This window comes from Furipterus horrens, unplaced genomic scaffold (genome assembly GCF_987537825.1).
Source record: "Furipterus horrens unplaced genomic scaffold, mFurHor1.1.pri manual_scaffold_13, whole genome shotgun sequence".
NCBI classification, from domain to species: Eukaryota; Metazoa; Chordata; class Mammalia; order Chiroptera; family Furipteridae; genus Furipterus; species Furipterus horrens.
The window spans coordinates 1340185-1366982 of NW_028327183.1; the positions used below are offsets into that span (position 1 = coordinate 1340185).

The following is a 26798-nucleotide window of genomic DNA, read 5'->3' on the forward strand; positions in this document are numbered from 1 at the left end:
GGCCCGGGCTCCCCAGGAGTGCCGGCAGCCGCTGCCGAGACCCTCCCTGCTGCCCATGGGGACGCCCCACCCTGCGGGACTTGGGGAGAGAGGAGGGCTCCTGTGGGGGCGGGAGCGAGGTGAGCCAGTGGGCCCCACAGGAGTCCCGGGAAACGGCTGCGCACGGCCTGCTCGGGAGCCCCGCCTGCCCTGACCAGGGTGGAAAACGGGGGGCGGGGGGGGGGGCAGGAGCCCTGCACAGAGGCCAGGCACCCTGCTCGATTCCTTTAGGGGCCCCTGCTGCCCGCCAGGGTTACTCAGCACCAGCAGGAGGTGCGGGGGAGCGGCGCTGCCAGGGGAGAGCTGACCGGAAGCCCATTCATTGTCTAGGGCACCCGGGGAGAAACCAGCTGTGGGCGTCCCACCCCGCGCTCGGGGGCTGCAGAGACCGCCGCCACTGCAGGGCACGGTCCCCAGGAGCCCTGCCCCCCTACTGAGCCCCCCAGGGCCCTGCGATGAGGCTCTCGGGTCAGCACTGGACGCCTCGGGGCTGGTCCCTGAGCAAAGGGAGAAGGGCCTGGGGAGGGAGCTGCCGTCACCCCGCAGCCCGGACGAGGACAGCTCCGAAAAGGCGTGGGCCGGGCGCTGCCGTCCGCGTTGCACGAAGAGGACACTGAGCGCCAGCGTGAAGGTGCCTCCCGAGGTCAGGGGGGCGTGTGTGCAGCTGGGCCACAGGCTCCTGACCATCAGGGATGGGGCGCCCGCAGGGCCAGGCGGCCACACACGGGCCGGGACTGAGCCACCGCCCACGCGTTGCCAGGGCTGCCGGGGACCCAGGGTGCCCCTCCACGCCGGTTGCCGCACTCAGGGGAGAACGGGCAATGGGCAAAGACAGAAAACAGTCTTTACATTTCATTATCTCCTTAAATCATTATCTTAAACTGGTTTCATTCGAAAGAAATCAGCCCTTTTGCAGAAACTCCGCAGACCCGACCCAACCAGGAAAACACGCCAAGCAGCCTGGGAGCTGTGTCTGGGGGCGCTCTGGACGCCCTGCCCACATGGGGGGTGGGGGGCCGAGAAGCCGTGAGCACCATTTCACTTCCTCTCGGAGCTGAGCAGCCCACCCTCTGTCCTCCGCCCTCTGCAGCCAGGGGCACGCACGCTTCCCGGGGCAGGAACCCGCCCGTCGTCCTGTCTCAGGCGCCTGCTCTCTCCACCTGCGCGACACACAAGCCCGCTGTGCCCAGGTGTTCAAAAGCCTGCAGCCGGCACCAGGGCTGAGCAGTGGGACTCACATGTTTAAATCCTTACTTTAACAGGTATGCATTTACCTTCACGTGTCTCAGGAAAACATAACTAGCTCTTCCGACCCATGGCCTCCTCCAACCCCAGACTGGGCTAACTAAGGTCAGGGAGAGACGGGCAGGGGGAGAGGGAGACAGACAGACAGACAGACAGAGACAGAGAGACAGACAGGAGAGAGAAATTGATGTAAAGATGCTTCAAAGGAAGCACTAAACAAATAGCAGGAGGCCATGGACTTGGCCAAAGATCCAGCTCTGAAAGGGGCGTCCGTAAGGGGCCTCACCCTGCTTAGGGCCCTAGAACACGGCAGACAACCGACAGCAGAAAAAAATATTTGAAAAATCTGATCCTTTGAGGAAAACATCAAATATGGTCCAGGGGAGAAAGTCAGGACCTAGTTTGACTTCACACTTAGGCTACGGTTTCGGGTTGTCTATTTGAGCAGCACACGGGGTTGGAGAAGGAGAGCTCTGCGCCCCCAAAAGGTGAGGGCCCCCTTATCGGTTCCTCAGTGTGAAGGGGCCCATCTGCAGCTCAGGGACCGTGGGCAGATGGGTTCCCGGTCACCCTCCACCAAGGGCACCAGGAAGATGACTCAGCGTGGGAACTCCGGAAAGGCCCCCATGCCATGGTACTGATGGGGGCTAGTGGGGTGACTGCCATTGTGGATGGGGTCCCTGAAGCTGTCACCTGCAGGCACAGGAAGCAAGGCCATCTCTGGGACCATGGTCGGCCCAGGGCAAGGCCAATCTTCACACAATCCTGTGGGCAAGGACGCCAACCCGGGGGCCGGGCCGTGGCCGCAGATAATGGCGGGTTTCAGCAGGTTGCGCTCAGCCCCTGCCCGCCAGGCCCAGAGCCTCCCCGCGGGCCATTATCCGAGGACTTGAACCCTGGCTAACAATGAGTTCACAGTGAATGGCAGCGGCCGGCTCTAATTGTCTGCATTTAGTCACGCAAACAGAGGCAATGGCCTGAGCCGGGCGAGCGGGCCACGGCCGGCCCACGCGGCGCGGGCTCCCGGGTGCAGCTAACAAATGGCCCTGGCAGAGCCGCCACGGAGCCGCGCTCCCCCTCCGGCCTGCCCGCCTGGAACAAGCTTCCCTCCGCGCTCGCCTCCCCGCTCCCCCCTTCCCGCCTTCAGTGACATTCCTGCCGCTGCTAATATCCAACAAATAAACATCATTAAGAAACGGGAGGCGTGAAAGCGCGCGCGGGCCCTGTGAGCACTCCCCCTGTCAGTCAGGGCCGCGCGTCTGCGTGGGGCCGCCGATTGCATCGCCACGTTAGTGTGCCTGACTTGCTCGGCACAAAGAAGGTGGGGACGCGTTCTCCCGCAGACATGTCAGCACGTGAACGATCCGTCACCATCTGCGCCCGCTCCCTGGAAGGGAGGAGAACATGCCTGTGCGAGGCGGCGGCAGAACAAATACCTGGAATGTTGGGAAATAAACCGCAAGCCCAAAGAAACTTCCGAATGAAACGGGGAAGCAACAGCATTGTTCTGTTGTCACCTGCGGGGTTGGGGCGCCTTCGACCTCCACGTGCTTTGCTCTAAAAATAGATACTAACCACGGTCACGGGAAGCCCTGCGTCATGTGAAACGTACACACTCATTCCTGTCAAAGGGTCGGGCCGTTCGGCAAGGCCAGGCCCCGGCCCAGGCAGAAGCCTGCAGAGGGGACCCCTTTCCTGTGGGCCCCCCTCCCAGGGAGCGGACGCCGCACCTGACCCGGCCCACTCCGCCCCTTTTCCTGTTGGAAGAGCAGCCCCAGGACCCCCCACCCCCAAGATGCTCACTCATCAAAGGCCAAGGAAGGAAAACCTGACATCACCAAACTCCGTGGGCCAAGCGGGCCCAGGCCGCCCTACCACGTGGAGGCTGAGACGGGCCACGCCGTGGGGAACGGCCCCGTCCCGCCCGGCAGAAACTTAGAAGCCCAGAGCATCCCGACCTAATTTTTCTTCCTGCACCTCGCCATTGTGCTTGGTCACGAGGAGGCCCCACATCGATTACGCAGAGCTCTTATGAAAGTTTTTAAGGCGCCCGAGTCAGACAGCAGGGTTTCAAATGATTTCCAACACAAAGCATATCAATTAATCAAAGGGAGAAACAAGGACTCCGTGCACCGGGAGCGGAGGGGAAGATAAATTGATTTTTGCTGCGGCCCCGCGTCTTTTCAGCTGCAGCACTGTGTGAAAAATACCAGTTAAACAGTGTGCTGAGGCAGCAAAACCATTTCCTACCCCACAAACAGTTATCTGAGGCGACGTCCAATAACCAGACAGCACAGTAATGTGACCCACATACTAACGCGGCCGTTTTTAGACACAGGCGTGACTCCGCACTTGCCTGACACCGGATACCCCCTCGGCCTGCCCGGGAGGCGGGCGTTCCCCGCTCTGCCCATGTCTACCGCTCACGTGTGGGACTGGCCGCCCCCGGACGTGGGCAGCCTCGGTGCACACATGTGCCTTCTGCCGTTCCACAGCAGCGGCCACCTCCGGAGACCCTGAACTTGCGCACAGTTTCTGGTTTGTTTGGATTTCTTTACCTTTCTCCTTTTGTGCCCCAAAGGACTTCTTCCTGTGACGTCTAAAACATGCCCCCTGCGCCAGAATGGGAAACTCCGTCCCTTGTCGGAGACCCTTCTCCCGCGAGCACACAGGTGTGGCAGGTCGGGCGGGGAGGGGGTTGGGGAGACGCAGGCAGTCGATGACCACAGTGGGACCAATGGCCTGAAGGTCATCTCAGGTGATAAGTTCTCTGGGCTGGCCTCATCGCCACACACGACCCCTTGACCCCATCCCAGGAAGTCAGGGGACGTGGCCTGGGCAGAGCGGCACACCCGATGGGCTACGAGGCATCCGGGGAGACCCCTTGGCCAGCCTGAGCTGCGCTAGGACCTCAGAGAGACGGGCTTTCCCGCCCGGCCTCCCCCGGACCCTGGGCTGCAGGAATCAGTTCTCACCAACAGATGAGGGCCCTTGGGGCTGGGGAGGTCCCAGCGCACCCCCCTGCCTTGAAGCGAGAGAGCCAGGATGGTCCCCAACTTGGGATTCCTCACAGCCGGCGTCCAGTGCCAGAGGCTAAGTCCTTTCAAAACCTTCTCTTTGTAAAGCTTCTCCCGCCCCACTTCAGTCTCCAGAACTTGTGACCTATAATCCTCTTTGTTTTGAGAATAAAGTGGTTTATAGGAAAAAGAAAATTCACAAGATCACGTGGAGAGACCACCAAATCCCCCCCAAAATAAGGCCACAGCAGCCAAGTTCCCTCCGTCCACACTCTGGGCGGGGCTGGGGCACACGGCCCCCTACGCACCACGCCGTCGGGGAAAACGAAGCACCCGTCCCCCCAGAGCGCAGCGGGTGGCACCCAAGACTCTGTGCTGGGTTCTGACTCGCACGTCCACAGCGGACAGTGGGCAGGTCCTTGAGAGGCGCTTCATGAGTCCCCCAGATGCTGTCCCCCGTCAGCCACAGCCGGGTTAACACCGGCCTTCGCAGACCGATCGGTCTACTTTGCAGATTTCTGTACTTAGAAAATAATGATTTATTCTCATAAAACACAGATCAGACCTCTGTGCCAATTACTGTGTTTAAGTCACAGAAAGCCACGCAGGAAGGTTAGGGGAGCAAGCCCAGGCGAAAGGGACACGTCCCCCATCTGCATAAAGAGGCCGAGGTCCAAGCCTTCTGGGTAAGAGCAGCAAGTCACTAAAAGCCACCGCACAGCGAGGGCGGTGTCAGGCGGCCGGCCTCGGGGCACCGGCGGGGAACCCAGGCGGTGGCGGGGGCAGCGGCGGCCACACTTGCGGGTCAGGCTGGGAGATACTGAAACACATAATCAAGCCCTGACCACGTTGTAATAGGACAGGGAAACCCGGAGATCCGTGCCGACAGCCCTGAAGGTAACGGCACGACAGGGAAGGGGTCAGGACGCTGGACAAGAGGGACTCCGCTGAAGTGGCCGAGGAGGAGGAAGAAAGGCAGGCGGAGCTTCCCGCCCAGTTAGTTCTGAGCCCCCCCCACCCCCAACGGAAGTTCCCACGGAGGAAATGCCGAAGCTTGAGAAACAGGACAAGCACCCCTCACGGAAGGCCGGCGCCCTGAGGTGCGGACGGCTGTGACTTTTCTGCATGTCCCCGCTTTTCTGTGGGGCGCGTCCTGTCTGATCACGGCATCCCCCACACATGACAGCCGTGTGCCGCGCTCAGCAGTGGCTAGTTTTTATGGTTTTTGTCTTTTTAAAAAAGACACTATTTCGCAGACCAGTCAAAAAAAAAAGAGGTAAGAGATGTAAATTATTTTAACATCAAGTATTTTTCAAAACCATAAATATATATGAGGGGACTAATTGTAAACTTCTCCAGAAACCCAAATTCAAATTCATGTTGCCGTGTGAATTCAATGGCAATAAATCACATCCTTCTAAGTAAAGCATCCGCCACCATAAAACACCCGCCTGGAGACGCAGAAGCCCTGATCCCAGCTGAAAGGCTTCGTGCCTCCAGGATTCCGGGCATATATATTATTTTTCTGTCGGTTCACTCAACTTCTCTCAATTACGGATGTTCTCTACGTAATGAATTTTCTGGGCTTTGATGTGTGATTATAGCTATATTTTTATCTATATGTTTTGCGGTTCTTGTACTTAAGCTTTTTGCTCACAAATCCTTTATTAAAAGTACTAAATTGTAAAAAGCGCATCCATATTTCACTCCGTGTTCCATCCGGAGAGCGAGTCTGTGCAGCCAACTCCACGGCTCAGAGAAAGTCGCCATAAAACAACTCGCTCGGCGACAGATCTCTGCACTTGGAACGGGTCTGCCCAGACGAAACTTTCCAGGAACGGGGTTGTCCGGGACATTCCCACCTGCTACCTTTCCAGTTCTGCACATCGCACTCACGGATCAGAAGTCACGCTGGGATTTGTGCATCTTTAGGCAAACCCAAGAGCAGCCCCGTAGACGTCTCAGCCTGGGGACCCCCCTACTTGACAGTGTCCATGTGTTCTGTCAAATTATCCAAGGGAGCGCCGGCTGGGGTGGCTCAGTGGACTGAGCCCCGGCCTGTGAACCAAAGGGTCGCTGGTTCAAGTCCCAGTCGGGGCACAGGCCTGGGCTGTGGGCCAGGTCCCCAGTTGGGGGCGTGCGAGAGGTAGCCACACATGGATGTTCCTCTCACTCTCTTTCTCCCTCCCTTCCCCTCTCTTTAAAAATACATTTTCGAAAATCTTTTTAAGAAACATCCGAGGTGCAGGGCCCCACACACCCAGGACATTCGTATGCATTTGGGTTTTTGCGGGTTTTTCAATCCTACCTCGGAATGAATAGCAGAGGAAGGAGAATGATCTCGCTGTTGGGGGGACGGCTCAGGTTTTGAACTGGGAAATGGGGTGGTGGAAAGATGAGGTCCCTTCGAGTCCTGGGGACTCCAAGGTGTTCATTCGGGACAAGAGAGGAGGCCCGACTGGGGCAGCAGTGCTCGGGGAGCCTACCAGCTTGCCCTCCTGTCACCCCTAACTGTCTCGGGGAACTGGCTCTCTCCCTTCCCCTGGGGACAGGTGGTGGGGGCCCTGAGAGCCCCCAACCTGGCCCCCACTTGTTGAATCAGTGAAGTGGGGGGGCCGAGGGGGCACCCAGCTGCCCCAGCCCCGAGACAGCCTTCCCTTCCCCACCAGACGGTGGGGCTCTGGAAGGACCGCATGGGGAGACCCGATGAGGACCCGATGAGGACCCCCGGGGTCTGCACACAGCCAGTCTCAGGGCCTCTGCTGCGTCTCCTCAGGAGAGGCCTTGACGCGAGACGCAGGGCAGGGTCCTCATGGGAGGCGACCCCTGAAAAGCTGGCAGGTTGGGTCGGGAGGAGGTCTGTGCAGAGCGGGTGGAGGAGGGAGCTGGCCAAGGGCCGCTGGGCCTCAGTCCACCCTCGGGGTGCCCGGAGCCTGAATGTGACTCACCCGGGTCGGCCCCCCAGGGCAAGGAGGCTGGCTGGCAGTCCACCAGCACCCCCCAGCACTGAGCCGCTGTGCACTCACCAGGGACGAGAGGGAGCCCCAGGCCAGGTGGCCGGTGTTGGCCTCGGAGCCGCGGGGGCTGCGGGGACCTAGGGCGCAGGAGTGTGTGCCGCACCTGGCCACGTGGCCGTCAGAAACAACAGGAAACTAGACACTTTTTCCCAGACAGCCCTTAGGTTATCTGCTTTCCAGAGACACTGTGAACAGGCTGATCGCAGCAGGTCCGTGACCAGGGAGCCCTTCTGGAGGCTGTCCTCACGTGAGCCTGCAATCACGCCTCTCCCTTCCCCACAGCCCGGCCCGTCTCTCCATCACTCAGGCCTGCCCTGGGGTCAAAGGGGGCAGGGACCGGCGTGACAAGAGTCATCTGGGAGACGGAGCAGGCTTGGAGACAGTGAGGCCACCGTGGCACTGCCTGTCCCCTGTCCTAGAGACCTGGGACCCCCGCTGGGCCCCAGAAAACTATCTTGCCACCCAGAGCTCCAAGGTGTTTAAGAAGGACACATAACTAAAGCGTCTGGAACTGAAGACTCACGGGTGGATAAAACCCACTGCATCGGAGCCGCCAGCTCTTCAGGCAGCCCCATGTGGGGGGGGGCTCTCCGCTCTGGTGTGCCAGCCCCGGTGTCGGGGAAATCACGTCCACATCACAGGAGGCGTCCTGCGGCCCAGCGGGGAGCAAGGTGTGTGTGAACAAGCCACCACCTGGCCGTCCCCTCCAGCCACCCCTGGAGCACGCACGTGCCATTCTGCACACTCCGTGTGCAGGCCCTGGGGGCACCAAGCCAGGCGGGGGAGGGGAGCACAGCCCCACCTTTGGGGGACAGCGTGGGGTCCCTGCACAGGGGCACTCGGCAGTCCCGGCCCCTGGGGAATTTGCCTGGAGAGTGGGGTGCAGTTGACCTTGCAGACGAAGGGCACAGCCAGAGGTCCCATGTGGGAGGTGGGGGTGCCTGGAATAGGTGAGGACCGGCCGCAGGGGTCACAGGCCAGTGACTCACCAGCCGCGGCCTCACCCTCGGCTCTGTACAGCTGCAGACTCCAAAAGAGGACACTTCCTCCTGACCGCGTCCCATGTGGCTCGGAGGCTGCATGGACTCAGGTGCCCCACTCCCCCCTCCTGAGTCCCCATCTCTGCAGACCTGACAGGTCTCTGCACCAACCCCGTGGGCCCCTGCACGTGACCATCCAGTGCAACCCAAGGCCACAGGCATGGTCAAGAGGGGCCGAGACCCACAGACACCACACCGGGCCCAGCTGCCACCAGTTAGGACTGGAACAGCCCATGCGGCCATGGCCTTGGCCCCCCGCCTTACAGGACAGACAGAGCTCCCACCTCCCAGGGACTTGGGGACAGCCGTGCAGCCACTCTGGGGCTTCTGAAGAAACCAGGCCTCATTTTTGCCACCATTATGCTGGGGACACCCACGCGCCAAGTTGGAATAACTTTCTCTGCTTTCCCCCAATCCTGTCACCAGGCGTGGAGAAAACACTGGATACGACCATTCTTATCAAAATCGTCTGCATGACGGGCCCCAAGGTGCCCCACTCCATCCCTGACTGTCACCTCCACACCTGGCCCCCGGCCCCTCCGCATGGCACACGCTGTACCTGGCAGGGACCCGTCTGCACCCAGCCTGCTCACTCCTGTCCCCTCAGCACCATACATTATATTTAAGTCTCTCCAGCAATACAAATTTCAATTTGGCCAAGCTCTTTAATATTAATAGTTGTCAATCCAAATGCAGAGTGCATAATAAAAAATTTAATCGAAACGAATAGCTCACATATTTCTCTACCTCCTAAATATAGTTACCAATTAGACAGAAGATTTGGTTACATAACTGGTAGAATTAAGGCCACCTACGAAAGACCACCAGTGAGGGTCAAGAAAGCCAGAATGCCGGTTCCCTTCTGTCTGCTGCTTTTGGAGAGGAAGCATGTCTGGCCTCTGGTCTTCCTTCCCTCCCAGGCACGAAGGGCAAAGACAGAATCTGCAGGCATGTGGTGCAGGCGGCCCTTCGGAGCGAAATCGTAACAACAGTGGTGTCGATGATGATAAAACCTCTGCTCCTATTATGGTTTACAGCCTCCAAGGCCCAGTCGCTGGGCCTTCACAGGTGGGGTGGGGAGGCGACAGTGGCCACCCCCATCACCGCCATCCCTTCGCGCAGACAGGACACCAGGGCTGCTTCCGAGCCGCCGCCAGCGCGCTCCTGGAGCCCGGCGCCCTGCACCCAGCCTGGCACGCTCCCCTCGGCTTCCGGCCTCCTCACACACAGACGCACCGCCAGGAGAGGCCGCCCACTGGGGTTCTCTCGGCAGAGGCCCCACCTGTCGCCCCTGGCCCAGGGTAGCGCCAGTCCCCAGGGCCCATCAGAACATCACGGCCAGACACGTGGTCAGACAGGGCAGCAAGAAAGGCAGGCCTCCCCGTGTGACACTCGGGCCTGACCAGGGTCCCAGTGCCCACGCCCAGTGGGGACCCTGACAACCCTGGACTTCAGGGAACCCCTGGGCTGCAAGGAACCCCGCCGCTGAGGGCAAATCCAACACCTCACTTTGCAGCAGAAGCAGGCCTGGGGCTGCAAGGAGGTGTGACCAAGGTCACAGTGCCAGTGAGTAGCAGAGCTGGGCTAGAACCTACACACACGGACACACGTGCACTCACACACACACTCATGCACACCGTGAGCACATGCGCACTCACCGGTGTGTGCACAGTCATGTGTGTGGTGTGTGCGCTGTGTGATTGTGTTTGTGTGTGTGCAGGCATGCACACGCTTGTGCACACTTGTGCGTGCAAGGGGCCTGTGTACGTGCGCACACGCCGCATGCATGTGCACATGGGCACTCACCAGTGTGTGCACAGTCATGTGTGTGGCGTGTGCGCTGTGTGATTGTGTTTGTGTGTGTGCGGGCATGCACACGCATGTGCACACTTGTGCGTGTACATGGGGCCTGTGTGCGTGCACACGCGTGCATGCATGTACACGTGGGCACTCATACATGCACACACGCACACCAGCCTTGAGGAGGTCTACGCGTGCAGGGCACAGCCTGGCCGGGCTCCCCGCTGTGCGCACCCCCCCGGCACACAGGATGCTCCTGCAGATTACTCCAGGCCCTTCCGTGCGCTGCTCTGAGCTCGGCCCTGAGCTCCGTCAAGCAGGAAGTTTGAACGAAATGGCTCCCAAGCTCCTCAAATGGTTTAATAAAACATATACTGGCTGCGAGGTGCCGTTTAGAGCGGCAAACGACAGCCCTCGGCTGGGAAAAACGGCCTCTGGTTGGCAATATCACTTCCAGCTTCATGACCCGAGTCCGCTGTCGGCCATTCCCTCAACCCACCGGGCAATTCTTCTCCGTAACGAGGCCGGCGGCCACGGCCGAGCGTCCGTGGCGGAAGGCGCCGCAGCGCGTCCACGGGCAGCCCGTGGTGGGTACCAGCCTCAGCGGGCAGGTGGCAGGGCCGCGCGGAGGGGCTCGCCACGGGGAGCAGAGACGGAGCCGGTCAGTGTGCAGGGCTCCAGAGATCTGAGGCAATGACACGGCGGGGCACCCAGGAGACAGCCCTGCCGCAGTCCACCCCAGAAGGGTGGGCCACAGCTGAGACAGCCGGCTCCCGCCAGCACTGCCGGCACCTGCCACCGCGGGATTTAGGGAACACCGTGGGGGAGGGGGGTGTGGGGCAGGCGGCGATAGGAACGCTCCGAGTGTACTATGCTCATAGCAAATAGCTATTAATAACGCTTCTAATCGCAAGTGCCATTTCCGGTGCTCGGAGCTGAAGAGTTCTGCCTCTTCTCCGAAAGTCCCGGAATCCGACTGCCAGAACCGGATGACCTTTTATCCTGACCGTGCAAGGGGAGGGCTCGTTGAGCTCATTAGTATTAGAGGACGAATTAGGGCAGACATTTTATGATTTTTCAAAAGGGGTCTTTTTGATATTTAAAAAAAAAAAACAGCAATTTCCTTTTTTGACTTTTTTCATTTTTAAGGTAATAAAAGTGGCACATGTGTGCCGTGGCGTAATGGATTAATTAAGGGATATTATGTTTATCCTAACTCTTAACTCGGTTGTACCTTTTCCTGACTCGCTCATAAAAATTAATGTGCTACCTTAGACCAGGCAGCGGCAGGGCTATTTTTACCAAACCTGCTCGAAACGTATTGTTCTAAATTGGGTTCTTCTGAGAAACAGTGAGCACCGCATTCTGGCATCACTGGTCCAACATGGTGTTACTTTAAACCATCATATTATTATGTGTAAAATCAAAACCTCCTTCCCACCACGGCTCTAAATTGTCTGGCTCTCCCGGCCCCTCCCAGGGTCAGCGGCTCCCCCTCCTCCACTCCCGGCAGCCTGGGGTGTCCTCTCCCGTCCATAGCGGGTCTGTCGTTGAAAGCGCGCGCACACGGCATCAGGGACTCTCTGGACGATGTTTTTCGGCTCTTTCTTTGTGTCTTGATGGTCGACGTGAATATAAAAGAATATTCATGCAAGATTCATAAAGGCCCCAGATTTCAAACAAACAGATGAGAAGTCCCTAAAAATAATAATGTCCAGATGTTGCTTATTTAAATGAGCTGTTGCCATTTCAAGTTGCCCGTCACAGAAGTGATCGAGTTGGTGCATTTCAAGGTGTTCATCGCTGAGAGGATTATCCTGTTTGCGTCCAGGGAGCCCCCAGGCAATTAAAATCAGCGATTTCGGTCAATACACGCAGCTCTCCCGTGGAGGCTGCCTCCGCGACTCGTGACCTTGGCCTGCCGCCACCAAGCCCACGCCCACGAAGCCTCTCTCTTCCTCTCCCAGGCCCCCTTCAGGGGAAAGTGTCATTTTCCAGGCCAAAAACGCAGCGTATTTTGAATATGCTAGAACTTCACAATTGAAGGGACGCTCAGGAAGCACAGAGGCCTAATTTCTCATTTTATTGCTGAGAAAATGGACGTCCAGAAACTCAAACCATTTGACCCCAAGTCCCTCGGCTGAGAAGCATGAAAGAAGCTACTGGAATCCAGTCTCCGAAGGCCAGGCTGGGGCAGTGTCCACCCACCAAAAGGCAGGCTCGGGGGTCATATGATCCCGGAGCACCTGCACCAACAAAGCGGCTGTGAGAAACGGAGACTCCGCAGCCCCGCCCAGACCAGTGCCCCTGCAGGTCTGGCCCGGGGCTCGGCCCGGGGAGCAGGGTCCCCCAGGGGCTCTGAGGCCACCGCTATGATGTGCTCCCTATCCCCAGTCTCTCAGATTACAGAAGTTCCTTTGCAGTGACGCAGGATAAGGTAAAGGAGTCCACACACCGCTCTTCTGCTGTTGACAATATCAAGGTGGCCACCCGGAGCCGCCAGCGTTAGGAGATCTCATTCAAACGCTGGCAGGAGGACCCTGTTTGAGACACCGGAGGTGGGGGGCGGCGGACAGAGCCCAGCCCCACACAGGTAAGCCCCGCCCCCTGAGAGGCCCCAGGGGAGGCAGGAAGTCCCAAGTGCACCCCCAGGCTGGCCCAGCCCTCCCTCCCCGCTCCTCCGCCCTGCCTGGCTGGTAATGGGGGACCAGAGCTGTGTGCCGCGTGTGGTACCCCGGGGGGCAGCCTGGGCACACCCCCTCCAGCCAGAGGCAGCCTACAGCCAGGCTCGGCTCGGAGCGTGCAGTGACGTATCCCAGACGCCTAAAGGTTGCCCAGAATTAGTCCACGAGTCCAAAGGGAAGGGGTGCCAGGGCCCCTGGGGGTTCGTGGTGGGCACAAGGTCCACAGGGAGAACTCGCTCCTGAAGGGCGCGGACTTCCAGGCCAGCAGGCCCCTGCTGCCTGCACGTGTCCCGTACAGCTGACTTGTGCGTGGGGGAGGGCAGCACCCTGGGGCGCCCACGCCCGCACCTGAGCAGCCCTCCCCCGGCAAATCCTGGCTCAGCATCCGCACGCCCAGCCTTCACTTCAGCCACGCCCGGTGCTGCCGCAGAGAGACGGGGTGCTGGCCCCTGTGGCAGGTGGCCCCCGTGTCTCTGTGGGACGGGGGGGGGGGGGTCTCCTCCCTCACAAGGCTCAGCTCCAGCCCGGAACAGGACGGCCATCGGAATTTGAACCATCTTTCCAAAGTTCAGTCAGAAAAGCCTCAAGAGCTCAAAAAAGAGGCGGCTGGGGCCAAACATTCTATTAAGAAAAGCACGCATGTAGATACTCAGTTAACATGGGGGCAAAAACGTCCACACATGTCTTTGCCGGGCACAGTAGGAGGCTGCCGTGGAACCAGAAAGACCTGTGCGCCAAGGGCCAACAGCGTCGCGGGGGGGTCCCCCTCAGCCTTCCGCAGACCCCCCGGACGTCGAAGGCGGAAGGCCGACACACTGAACCCACGGGCCTGGGCCGCACGCACTGAGCTCAAGCTGATTCTGCACTTGCCCTCGGGAGGGTCTCGGCCTGGGGGCAGCAGCGCGCTGGCCATGGGAGGGTCTTCCCCACCCTGAGGCCTGGACCTCCGACGCCCCTCAGCGAGCTCCCTTTCAGGGAGCTGGGCTGTCCTGTCTCCTCTCCGCTGTCAGCACTGGCCGCGTCACGCTGGGGAAGCCCAGGGCAGCTGCGCCCGGGACAGACAGCAGGTGGCTCAAATGAGGACGGGGGAGTGCAGCCCCCGCTCCCCGCCAAGGGCCCAGTTTCCCCATGGGCGCCTCCTGCCACCCGACCGACCGGTGGCCGAGCCCAGCACAGCACAGCAGTGAACGGGGGCAGGGCCGGCTGCAGCGCGGTGCCTTGGGGACAGGGGCAGGCCGAGCCCCAGCGGGACCAGCCCTCTGCGGTCACAGCAGCAGCCTCGGAAGCAGCACCTGGGCCCGGAGGGACCTGCCCCCTCCCTGGCTGCTTCCCGGCGCTGCCGCCCCGTTACGGGCTGAAGGAAGAGGGCCTCACGAGAGCAAGGGCCCTGGCTGGCTCCCCAGGGGGCCTTGGCCAGCTGGGACTTTGCCCAAGAAGCACAGCCACAGTGACCTCTTGCGAGGGACAGGTGCTCTGGGGCCCTGTCACCTGGCCCAGGTCCACCAGCTGGGCCGTGGGCATCCAGAAACTGATCTGCGCTCTTCCCAAAACTCCTACGAGAGCCGAGGGTGGCCACCACACCCCAGGGCCCGTCCCAGCAGCAAGCCTCTCGCCCCCGCCGCCCAGACAAAGCCGCGCTCGTCTGCTGCCTAGTCAGGGAGGCAGCTTCCAACACGTGGGACACACACAGAATGGGAGAAACACAGTGCTCGTTTCATGAGGTCACCGCAAGAATTCAATGAGATCATGGGGATAGACTGAGGCCCGTGCCTGGCACTTAGTAAACAGTCCAGAGGCGCTAACAGCTGGACTCCAGTGCCCCCCCGCACCACCCAACACCGGCCAGCCCCATAGAGGCCTCCCCGGGGAGCAGAGGGTGGAGGCACCCGCGAAACGCCCCCCGACGAGCTGGTGGGCCAGCCTACCACCCCCGGCAGGCAGACACCAAGACCAGGCTGGGACCCAAACCTAATCTTTAAAAAGAAAGAGAAAGTCCTAGACATCCATCTCCAGAACACATAGGGTACACGATCACACATGTCTCCCGTTCCTTCCCGGGCACAGAACAGTCACCAGGCCGGTTCGTTCCGACCGAGCACCGGCTAAGCACAGGCCCCTGGTTCGAGGCGTCGCCGCACGTTATCAAGGATGGAAGTCCAAGCCCAAGGCCACGGCTGTCTCTCCTGCGACGCCCTCGCACGCCAGCCATACCATCACCCCACGGCTCTGAGGCTCACGCTCCCCTTTGTGCAGAAAACGGCAAGGGTCGGTGTCCAGCTCAGCCTGACTTTGAACGCCGCCGCCGCGGCCCACGACGCCTGCGCGAAGCCCACAGCTGAAGTGCCGTAGCTACTGGGGAGAACGCCACGCATCCCTGATGGACAAGAGAGTCACCTCTCCGCTGGAGACAGACTCACGCAGACCATGCCTGGGGCCCGGCCACTCCCCTAACTACTTGGCTGGATGGAGGGTTTCTATAACACCCACAAATGTGTAAAATCAACTAAGACGTTTCTCCCTGCTGATGAAAGAACAAACAGCCATTCCCGTTTGCCCTCCGTGTGGACAAATGGCGCCAGCTTCCTGGCAGCAGGTCCGCACATCCTGACGGACCAGGCAGGGGGCGAGGAAGGGAGGCAGAGAGGCCACTGCCCAGCTGGGCACGAGAGGCAGTTTCTGGGAAGCGGAAGAACAGATGCCCACGCTGGGAGCGGAAGATCTGCGGCTGGCCGGAGATACCGACGCTGCGGTTCGCCCCCAGTTCAGCGTGCTCGGAAGAATGGCAAGGAACTAACCGACACATTCTGCTGTGCGGCCTCGTCTTCTTTCCTCTGGGCCAGGGAACTAACTCGCTTTTTTAGTGCAAGAGGAAGTAACCGACTGGCTCAGCGTTTCTTGCGATCCTGGGGCAACGCCAGGCGTGCGGCCGGCGGCCGGGCAGGCATCCCAAGGTCATCGCCTCTGTGTGCCACCTGGGAGCTCACCCCGCCGCAGCCACGGGCACAGGGCGCGGAATTTGAACACAGACTGCGCCCGAGGGTGCTGGCGCAACTGATGAGTTTTTGAACTTATAACGGTGTGAAAGCGATAGTCCTAAGAAATGACAGGAGCCACGCGACACTTGGTCATACAACTTGCTTTGTGTTCGCTGCTAATTTGCCCAACCACAGGCCAGCGCGAGTGTTCCCCACACACGTGAGGTGGGCCGGGCTAAGGGGTGACATCTGGTAGGTCCAGTGTCCTAAAGCTATTTTCAGCCCGTGACATCTTCAGCCTAGGATGGCTTTATCACGACGCAGCCCCATTGGAAGGGGAGGGACACCTGCATCACCTGGCCCCGCCTCCCGTCTTCATTCTGTCCCTCAATTGGTCAGACTCCCAATGTCAACACGTCGTCTTCACATCATTACAGAGGTGGCTTCAACGAGGACCTGTCCCCAGCCCGCACAAGCCCAGGAAGCATGGCCTGTGAAGAGCCACCTCCAAATGCGTCCGTTTCAAGTGTCGGAGCCGAGAGCAGCGCCTGGCGTCACGGGCACCCGGTCGGGCCATTTCCAGATGTGTGCCTTGGCCAGCGAGCGGCCTCTGCTGAGCCTCCGTTTATCTTTCTGCAAAGCGGGCTGCTGCGGGGATTGAACAGAGGAGGGTGAGGCTGCTGCCCCCCGGGAGGAGCTGGCCGGGTCTCTGTAAAGGGACAAATGGGAATGGGCTTTGCAGGCCCCGCGTCTCTGTCCCAGCTCAGCCTGGGAGCATGCCTGCAGCCACAGGGGACATGTAAGTAACGGGGGTGCCTGTGTACCCGGAAAACATGCTCTACGAACCCCGAAACCTGAATTTCACATGCAGCCAGCCTGCCATATCTGTGGGTTCCACAGCCGAGGATTCAGCCAACCACAGATCAAACATGTTTGGAAAAAAAAAACAAAACATGACATCAGCACCACGTGTGTGGCCTGTGATGGCGGTGTCCGTACTGAGCAGCAGACTCCACCTTCTTGTCATTATTCCCCACACACACAGCGTGACAACTGTCTCCACGGCACCTGCACTGTACCCCGCGCCACAAGTCACCTGGAGAGCAGTGGAGGTGCGCGGGAGGATCGCGCGCTGCGTGCAAACACCGCGCCACTGCACGGGAGGTGGGCATCCACGCGGGTCGGCGCCCACGGGGTCCTGGAACCAACCCCTGCGCACGCGGGAGGCGGGGGGCGCAACCATGATTATCAAGTGTTGGGCGGCATCATCTTTGCCTTGGTTTCTGGTCAATCGTTTAGAAATGCGAAAGCCACTCTCCACCTGCAGGCTGTACAGACACAAGCAGACCCACAGGAGATGCGACCTCACACCCACCTGCGTGGCTTCTGTCAAAAAGGAACAAGAAAAAGGAAACACAGAAACAGAAACAAAGAAAACAAGTGCTGGCGACGATGCGGGGAAACTGGGACTCGGAGCGCTGCTGGGAACGAGAGGCGGGGCCGCCGGGGGAAAGCAATGTGGCCGTCCCACCAAAACCCCGGACACAGAACTGCAGATGGCCCAGGAACCCCACGTCGGGGTGCAGACCCAAACACAGGAGAAGCAGGGCCTTGCAGAAACGTCTGCACACGCGTGCTCGCAGCAGCGACACTCACGGAAGCCAGAAGGCGGGAGCAAACCAAGTGCCTACCGATGGGTGAACGAACACACGAAACACGGCACTTACAACACACGCACGCACGCATGCACGCCGGCGGGACGTTATGCATCCTTAGGAAGAAAATCCTGTAACATGCTACAACACGGATGGACCTTAAGGACGTTTTGCTAAGCAAGATAAGCCAGTCAGAAAAGGGCAAATCCTGTGCGATCCCACTCTGGTGAGGTACCTAGAGCCTCAAATTAATTAAGAAAGGATATGATGGCAGTTGCCAGAGGGGGGAAGTGGGGGGAGGGAGCCGGCGTTTAGCGGGGCCGGAGTCTCTGCTCAGGAAGACGAGGAGCTCTGCAGGGGGACAGAGGGGACGGCCGCCCGGCAGTGAGGACGCGCCGAATGCCCTGAACTGTGCACTTGGAAACGGTCAAGACGGTAAATGGGGTGTCATATGTATTTCAGCACAATCTGTAAGTGTCGGTAAGTGTCACAATAGGAGAGAAGCCGTGTGCAGGACAAGACACACAGGGCTGAGGCCACCCGTCCCTGGCACACACCGGGTGGCACGGCGCGTGCCCCCCGCCCCGGAAAAGGAGTCCTGTGTGCGCACGGGGGAAGGAGGAGAGCCTCAGGCTTCTGCACCCAGGTCTTCACCAAGCGCCCACTCGGGGGCCATCTGGGCACAGACACAAGCACAGAGGCACCGGGGCGCCCCCCCATGCTCCCGGCGCTGGGTGAAGGAAGCCCCTCGCACACACGTGGGGGGGCACCCGGGCGCTGGGCGGCCCCGAGGGCGTGGCTCCTGCCGGGGGCGCAGCTGCCTCGGAGTGTGGTCAGCGGGGGTGTCGGGGACGGGGCAGGGCGAGCACTTCAGGGTGGGTTTAATTATATGTTGGTGCTGACTAGCAGCGGTTACGATGGCACAATTACACATGCAATTTATCAGCAAGATATTTGCATACATAATAAACCAAAAGCCAAACATTAAGTTTCACTGAAGGCTAAAAATATACAATCGCGCTATGACGGGGGGCGGTCTCACGGGCACGGGGGCAGGAGGGGGACGCCAAGGGCCGCCCCCCGCTTGCACGACATGCGTGTCCACACCCCCCGCGGCCACATGGCGTCCACTCCGAGGGAGGCTCGCACCACCCAAGCAGCCAGTCCCGAACCCCGGCCGCGTGTCGGCAGCGCGCCCTCACAGAGGAAGAGGACGGGGCAGCTGCCTCGGGAAGCTCGCTGCCCCAGAACTCGCTGACAGTCCCTGGGGCGCAGGCAGGCGGCCTGCCTGGCAGTGTCTTGGGGTTCCCAGCCCTGGGATGCGTCTGAGGGGAAAAGGCTAACGGTCTAAACATGGCCTATACGCTCCTCCGTCTTGAAGAAAGAGGCAGGAAGGGAAAGAGAAGATGGAACAGAGCTGATGAAAACACCGGTAATAACAGCAGTACACGCGCGTCCAAGGCCAACTTTGAACCAGACTCTGTTTTACACGTGACCACGCTGCCAGCGCTGTCACTCCCAGTCACAGAGGAGGAGACAGAGGTGCAGCAATGACCTTGGCCCAGGGTCGCGAGCGGTGGAGCCGGGTTTCTAGCCCAGGAAGGCTGCCGGGCGCGGAGGTCCTTCCTTCCTCACCACTGCTGCCAGAATGTCCACTGTGTGGTTACTTAAAAGTCAAAGCTGGGGGGCTCTGTATCCTCACTGCTGGAAATAAGCTCTCCACTGGACAGACGCCCTCCATGCCTGCACCTGGGGACCCCACCGCCCCTGTGGCTGAGCCTCGGCCGACCCCAGAGGCACCAGACACAGCCGGTCTGGAGAGGGCACGCAGGAGCCTCTAAAAGACCTGAAATACATGACAGTTGCAGTCCTGCCCAGGATACAGACCCCCAGTCACGTGCACAGGAAGTCTCCTGAGCCTCAGAGACCCCTGGCCCACGCCCCACCTTGAAAGAGGTCTCCCCCCAATCCCTGCCTCGCGTCTGCAGCCTGAGGCATCTGTGCATGTGCCCACGTGAACGTGTACAGATATTTTCACGAGGCGCCCGTGTGGTGTCAGCTTAAAGAGGTTGCCTGGCGCAGTCCTAGATATATTATTTCCTGTTTTAAAAGCTAGATTAAAAAGAAGAGATTGATGAGAACATATTTCTACAACTGACCACCTTGAGGTATAAAAAAAATGACTGGGAGGGTAAGAGTGAAGAAATGATAAAAATGAGATTTCAGTCGGGCCACTGGGCCTGCTGCTCTAAGGTTGTGTTAGGGTTTAAGAGAGAGTTCCACCCACCCATCCACCCATCGCCCTTCAAGCCACCAACCTTCTAGTGAGAACCTACTACGAATCAGGCACCATTTCAGGAATTAGGAAAATAGCCCTGAACAGAGCAGAGAAGGCCCTACTCCCTCCAGGTTTACAGCAGCCGGGGAGCCGGACCAGAAACCAGCAGAGGAGTACGTCTCCGAAAAGCTTCCTGCACCCACCACGGGGCCGCCCGCGGAGTCCCCCAGCAGGGAGGCGGCTCGGAGCCACCTCGTGTGCTGCTATCACCGAGGATCAGCTGTAAACACAAACGAGAGCGTCTTCTACGGAAATGCTGAGGCCCCGAAGCGCATCCTGACGTGGCAGAATCGGTGGAGGGCAAATACTACAGGCGATGTTTCATGACAAAGGCTTTACTTCACATCTACTCTCTCCTGGGTTTAAATACAGAGATGTATGTGGGCGCACACGTATCAAGATTCAAGTATTTCAATTATAAATTTTGTATTCAAAATACTTTTCCTGACTTCAGTTGATTGCCTTGTTTCCAGTCAATGTGTAGAAATAATCTTCGTTCTGAATCGGAAACCAGGCTCTCCCTCTGCTTCTCCCCTGCCCCACTCCGGAGCTCACAGGCTCTCCTCCCTCCCGCCCTCTGGCCTGGGGGGCCCCGGCCTTCAGCCGCCGGCAGAGCCGCGTGGTCCACGGGCAGCGTCTGGTTCCTCGCTTTGCACGTGTCCTCCGGGGCGGGCTTCTGCGGCTGTCGGGGCTGAGAAGCCGCCACCTCACGGAGGCCCCAGGAGAGAAGGGCAGCAGCCCCCCGACTTGGAATTGAGGGTGTAATTGTTTGAACGCGCCTCGCCTGCACACAATAATGTCATCCTTGGTTGACACAGATTTTAAAGCCCTCTGAAAAGGTGGAATGTTATCAATCATGAGGTGATTATAATGGGATTTAAGTGGGAGAAGATAAGATTCAGGCCTGCGCTGGGCCCGCTGTGTGACAGGGTCGGGGGCGGGGACGGGGAGAAGCAAGAGGCTGTGTTGCGTCAGGAAGAGGACGTGGCATGTAGCTGCCGCCCACACGTCTTCTCCCCCAAAGCAGATGTCCCCAGAAGCCCCTCGACACTGGAGTTCCCCCACACCCCAAAATACCTGCTGTGCTTCCATCACATTAGACCGGCGCTTCCTAGAGGGGTGACTGTGGCCCCCGGGGGACATGTGGTCATTTCTGGGGAATCGTTCTGTTTTCACAGCCGGGATGGGAGACGTTGCCAGCATCTCGCGGGCAGAGGCCAGGGAGGCAGCAAAACACCTTCAGTGGCCAGGACGGCCCCACAGCCACGGACCACCCAGCCCAACACGTCCACGGTGGGGAGCTGGGGAACCCTGGGGTCTGCAGAGGCCAAGCCCACGCTGGCGGGACAAAGCATGGGTCACGGGGGCCCCTTTCCAGGAAAGGCTCTGAGCTGCTTTCCCTGGCTCTGCGGCCCCCCTGCTCCCCAGCGGACCAGGGCAGGAGACAGAAGAGAGGATAAAACGGGGCCGAGAAGAAAGGAGCCTTGGAACCAAATGACTCGCTCCGGTGGCTTTTGATCTAAAACACACCTTCCTCGTTATGCGTCAGGCGGGACTGGAAGCCGGGCGGTTCTTCCTCTCCGAGGCCAACCTGCCAGGCCCACGGGGAACACCAGCGTCGCACGGGCAGCTCGTGGGAGCGCCCGCGTCCCCTGACCGGTCACAGCCAGCCCTCCGCACGCCACATCCGCCCGCCGGGCCCGCGCACATGCCCGGATCGCCAGGGCACAGAATGGCGAATTTCATTAAGTATGTTAAAGGGGGGAAAATCAGCTTTGAAAAATAGTAATCCTGTCTTTCAACAAAAATATTATAGGAAGCTATGAATTTGGTAGATCCGAATAGGATGTTGGTGCGTGTTTGACTAAGGTAATGGAATGGTACACTATTATTAGATCACATTAATCATCACGGTGCCAACGGCACTGACAGGCACTGAAAAGGATTGAAAAGCCTGGTAATGGATATAAATTACCCATTGTGTGATAAAAGGATTTTTACTAAGAAGGTAAGAATAAAACAGCAAATTTCTAATATAACTGTTGTGTAAAAACCCAAATAAGAGTAATCCATGGTCAGTAATACCCACAAAATCAGAAGTAAGCACTTTTTCAACACCACAGACTCACAATAAAAGAAAATATACATTCGGCACAATATAAAATTAATTTCTGAGTGTGCCGCTCTGCCCCCCGCCCCCCTGGCTCACGCCGGGACCCCTGAGGCCCAAGGGCAGGCGGGCTAATTAGACCCGGGGGTGAGTTCCCAGGGAGGTGGGGAGCGGCCGACAGCAGCCGGCCCTTCCGTCTGCGCTCTCAGTTCGTGCCAGCCTCCACGCCCAGAAAATACTCCATCACGGGGTCTGGGATCCTGGGTCTGATCAAGGCAACAAGCGTGAAGCTGGTCTGGGACAGGTTTCCTCCAAGACTGGGCCGGGCCACGAAGCCACGTGGAGAGCAGCGGGGACCCTGGCCCGGGCACCGGCCCACCAGCCCACCGGCTCCCGCTCAATGCCAGCCGGCGGCAGCGACTCTTAAGGACGTCGCACCAGAGAGACAGACGCCAACCTGGCCCACGCACTCACGTACTATAATCCTCCCCCCCAGAGCCTGGGCTGGGTCCCAGGGACCCGGAATCCGGATGCTTCCCCACAGCCCCTCCATCCATGGAGAAGCAGCAGGCGGCAGGGAGAACGCACCCCCAACCCCCAGCACAGGGTCCACACCCAGACAGGGCAGCCTGGCCCCCCACAAACTCCCACCGAGACACCCGCCAATGAAACGGCGTTTCTTACCGGGCGAGTCTCAGAGCCGCAGAGCCCCGTCCTGGCCGAAGGATGTTCTGGAAGCCGCGCTGGGCAGGAACTGCAAAAACAAGACCTGTCAGAAAGTCTCGGTGTGGACGCGCCGACTTCCACAGGACAGGGGAGCCGCGCTCACCCGAGGCGGCAACGTGCCGGGCTGGTCAGAGTCTAAAAATGTCAACTAGGCCCCCGGCCCAATTCACGGAACGACTTAAAGAATGGGAATTATGTGTTTTTAGCTGCAATAAAGCAGGTTTGCTCGGGTTCCTCTAAGGCAGTGGTTCTCACCCCTCCTAATGCCGCGACCCTTAAATACGGTTCCTCATGTTGGGGTGACCCCCAACCATAACTAAAGCATAGTGGTGAATCACAAAAACAATATGTAATTATATATGCGTTTTCCAACGGTCTTAGGTGACCCCTGTGAAAGGGCCGTTCGACCCCCAAAGGGGTCGCGACCCACAGGTTGAGAACTGCTGCTCTAATGGGAACTTGCCACCTGCAGAAAGAGGGGGGAGGGTACCTGGCCATCTCTTCTCTGGACGGACAGAAGGAATAAGAGTAAGGAAGGCTCACTCCCTCCCTCCCTGGCGCACTCCTGGGAATCTTATAAGGGAGGGCTTGAGGGGGTCTTCACGGGTTCTGCTCGCCCTGGTTTAAGAAGCCCCCCCCATCACACACCACCGCCCCACCCACGTGACAACAGCCTGTGTCTGCTCGGCGGCCAGACAGCTCCTTGCGGGTCCACACCGGAAATCTCCAGGTGACCTGGCACTCAAGTCTGCTCTCCAGAGCCAAGGCCAGGAAAGCCGCAGTGTGAGGGTCTCAGGGATGCTGACACGCCGCTCACAGAGGCCACAGTGGCCGAGCGATGGGCTGGGGACCTCCAGGCCCTGCCCCAGCCTGTGAGCTGCAGCTCCGTCCCAGGCCAGCCCGCGCTGGTCCGCAGTGATTCGGAGTCTACATGGTTTGCTGCGTTTCAAAAGGGCTTTCCTGGGCCGTGCCAAAGTCCCCTCCTCAGAGGCGATATTTTGCTGACTGACATTGTACATGGTGACCCCATAGAAGCAGAATTCAGGGAGGGGTTCAAGGGTGTGTCCGCAGAGGAGAACCCCGGAGAAGCGTGTGGAGAGCCCCGGGGGACAGCCCCAGCCCCAGACCTCAGACGGCAAACCCTGGCTTCCAACCCCGTCCCCTCCAAGACTGATGGGCACCAGGAAGGAGCTCGTGAGCACCTCCCTCAAAGTGGAGCCCCCGCTCCTCGCACGCCCGCCGCTCCCTGCCTGTCCTGTAACAAGGGCAGCGCCCACCAGCCCGCTCTCCGCCCCCCAGTCAGAGCCTCTTTTACACCTTGTTTTCCCTGCACCGTTTAATAGCGAAACCAGAGAGTGAAACACCAGTGCTCAGAGCTCTGCGTCCCCAGGTTCTGTCCCGGCCCGGGGACCCTGCCCTGGCTCTTTAAGTTTGGGGAGCAGGGCAGAGGTGGGGGCCATGTGGGTGTCCCAGCCTGGGAAGCTCGCGGAGAAGCGCCACCAGTTGCCGTGACGGCCGTACTCGGGAGCCTCGTCCAGGGAAGCCCACGGCCGCTTGTCCCCACGTCGCTGCCCCTGCCACCTGCACGTGGGGCCGTGACGGGAGCTGGGCCGGCCCCCAGGGCCCGAGGCCGCCTCGGCTCTGTGACTGCACTGGGCTGCCCCCCTTACGGGCTCTCCCGCCTCACGCCGAGGGGGCTGGCCCACCCGGGCCAGGGGCGCGCAACCTGCGGGGTGGCCGAGGAGCTGTGTCCAGAGCCTGGGACCTCAGGAGAGCCGCAGGCCGGCTTTCTGGCCAGTGCGAACAGGAGGCGCCTGCTGCCATCACAGTCCCCAGGCGGCAGAGGGGACCGCGTCAGCCCACAGGGCCCCGGACCCGCGTGGGGAGGCAGGAGAGGCCCGGCGCGGCGGCTCTGCCGTCCTCGGTGACAGAAACAGCCCTTTGGGTGTGAGTCGCTTGCATTTAGAGAGAACACGGCGACGTGACCAGGAGCAGGTGCCTGACGCGAGGTCTCCCGTGGCTCCTGCCTCCCTCAGGGACCCCGGCCGAGGGGACAGGGAGAAGGCCACCCAGGAGATGTCCTCCAGTCTGGTGCCGGCACCAGCAGATCAGAGGGGGGGTGGGAGGGGCCAGTGACAAAGGCACCAAGAAGCCTGGCATGAGTGGGGGGTAGCAGCCACCCCACCAAGAGCAGTACCTCCACAGGGGGTCTCAGTTCCCGAAGCCCTTCCGTAAATCAGTAACCCTGCTTCCCCTTAAGGCGCAGGTGAGGCCCACCTGCAGCTGTGCTCAGCCCCAGCACCTGAGAGGGACTGAGGTTGGGAGACCTGTCCATTCCATCGCTCATCCCTACTGTGCGCCAGGCCCTGCGGCAGGGGCAGGCAGGTCCGCCACGGGACACAGAAACAGCCCACTGTGTGGAGAGTCTGGCGCGACAGGGACCAGCCGGAGGCCGGGGGCCGGCAGGCAGTGAGCAGGGGGGCCCAGGAGCAAGCGCAGGTCCCAAGGTGAAGGCCGGGGGGGCAGAGGCTCAGAGAGGCTGGCCTGGGAGAGGCGGGGCATCTGGGAAGCAGAGCAGGTGCCTGCGACGTGGAGAAGGGAGAGCGAGAGGCCAGAGGGCGCCGGGAGGGGGTGGGCAGCGGACACTCTCTGCCTGGGGTACCTCCAGGCCCCCCCGGGAGGGGGGAGGGGATGGCTGCAGGTCTGAGAGGGGCTGGGAGGGGGAGCGGGGAGGACAGGAAGCCACTCAGGACAGACCAGAAATGGGCGTGGGAGGTGGTCCCGGCAGCTCTGCACGCAGTGGGCCCACCTTGCAGCACCTCTGTGGACAGAAGGGGATGTCACGTGGGCCCCAGTAGGGGACAAGGGCACCGCCCCCTCCCCACTCCTGAGTCACCCCAGGGATCAGACATGAAAGCTCTGATCAGAGAGATCTTCCCTGGGCAGGAGCCTGGCCTCCTGGCCTCGAGCTCCAGGGAGGAGGTGACCGGCATGTCAAGAGAGGGGCAGAGGTGACCCCCGCCAATGCCAGGGTCCTCTGCAATGAGCGCCACGTTCAGTGCCAGGCCCTGCCTCTGGCCCGTGTGGCACCTCCCATGGTCATGACACCCCTGCCTCCCAGTCCATACGGCGACACCCAGAAGGCCACCCGAGTACCAGGAGGCACCATCTGCTGAGGGCCTGCCAGGCGCCATGCTCTGTGTCCCCTCCCGTGCCCGGAGAAGGGCTGGGCCACCCACTGCCGGTGCCCACCCTCAGACGGGGGCCTGAGCTCTGTTAGTGTTGGTTGGCGGGTGGCAGGGAGAAGAGGAAGGAAGGATGGATGGAAAGACGAGAGAAGAAAGGAAGGCAGGAGGGGAAAGAGGACAGAAGGAGCGACAGATGGTGGCTCCGTGCAGCCCCCCAGCCCACATTCTGCCCCAAAGGCGCCCCGCCGGGAGGACAGGCAGAGGACCTCTGTCCCCAGGCCACTTGGGCGCCCAGCAGCAGGAGCGGGGCTGCCTGCTGAGGAGGCTGCATGGGTATGAGGAACCCTTTCCTTCCAGGGAGCAGGAGGGAAGGCAGGGTCCGGACACAGAGCCAGCCCTCTGCCCAGGGAAGGGTGTGGCCCCAGGTGGCACACCTGGAGGGGAGACCCAGCCCTGTGGCCAGCACCCCTGAGACTGCTCTCCTGAGCGGTGGGTTCTCCTGCGTCCGCAGGGACACACGGCGGGGGACTCGAGCCTCTCTCCCAGGGTCCACACAGCAGCCCCTCCTGGACTCCGGGCCACCCCACCCCCCCCAGGGTCCTGCCACCATGCTGGGGCCCCTCACATTGGACCAGAAGTTCTCTGAAGCACTGAGCGACCCTCACTGCCTGTGAGGACTCAGAGGGGTCAGCGTGGCCCCAAATGGCACAGCCAACGTCCCTGCAAATTCCAGTGGAAGAGGGTCCCTGCTGAGGAAAGCGACCCGGGAAACAGCGGAGCGACGCGGAGCACATCCCGCTCAGCACCCCCAGTGGTGCCTCGGTCCGGCCCGGGGACCCAGTGGCACACACGGTCTGGGCCTGTGTGGGACTCAGCGGGCAGCTTCGCACGAAAGCCAATGAAAAGTCCCCCATGGTGTCGGACAACAATAAGCTGTAAGAACGGAAATAGAGCTGGGGGGGGG

At 60.3% G+C, this 26798-nt stretch overlaps 1 protein-coding gene across 1 annotated transcript in view; it reads right to left on the bottom strand.

Moving 5' to 3' along the window:
- The window catches only part of ZNF536 (zinc finger protein 536), a 174299-nt gene extending 151636 nt beyond the window's left edge, over positions 1–22663 (bottom strand). The window contains exon 1 of the mRNA XM_090259712.1: positions 22605–22663. The gene's annotated coding sequence lies outside the window, so the exon portion shown is untranslated. The remainder of the gene's footprint in view (positions 1–22604) is intronic.
- Between the last annotated feature and the right edge of the window lie 4135 nt (positions 22664–26798).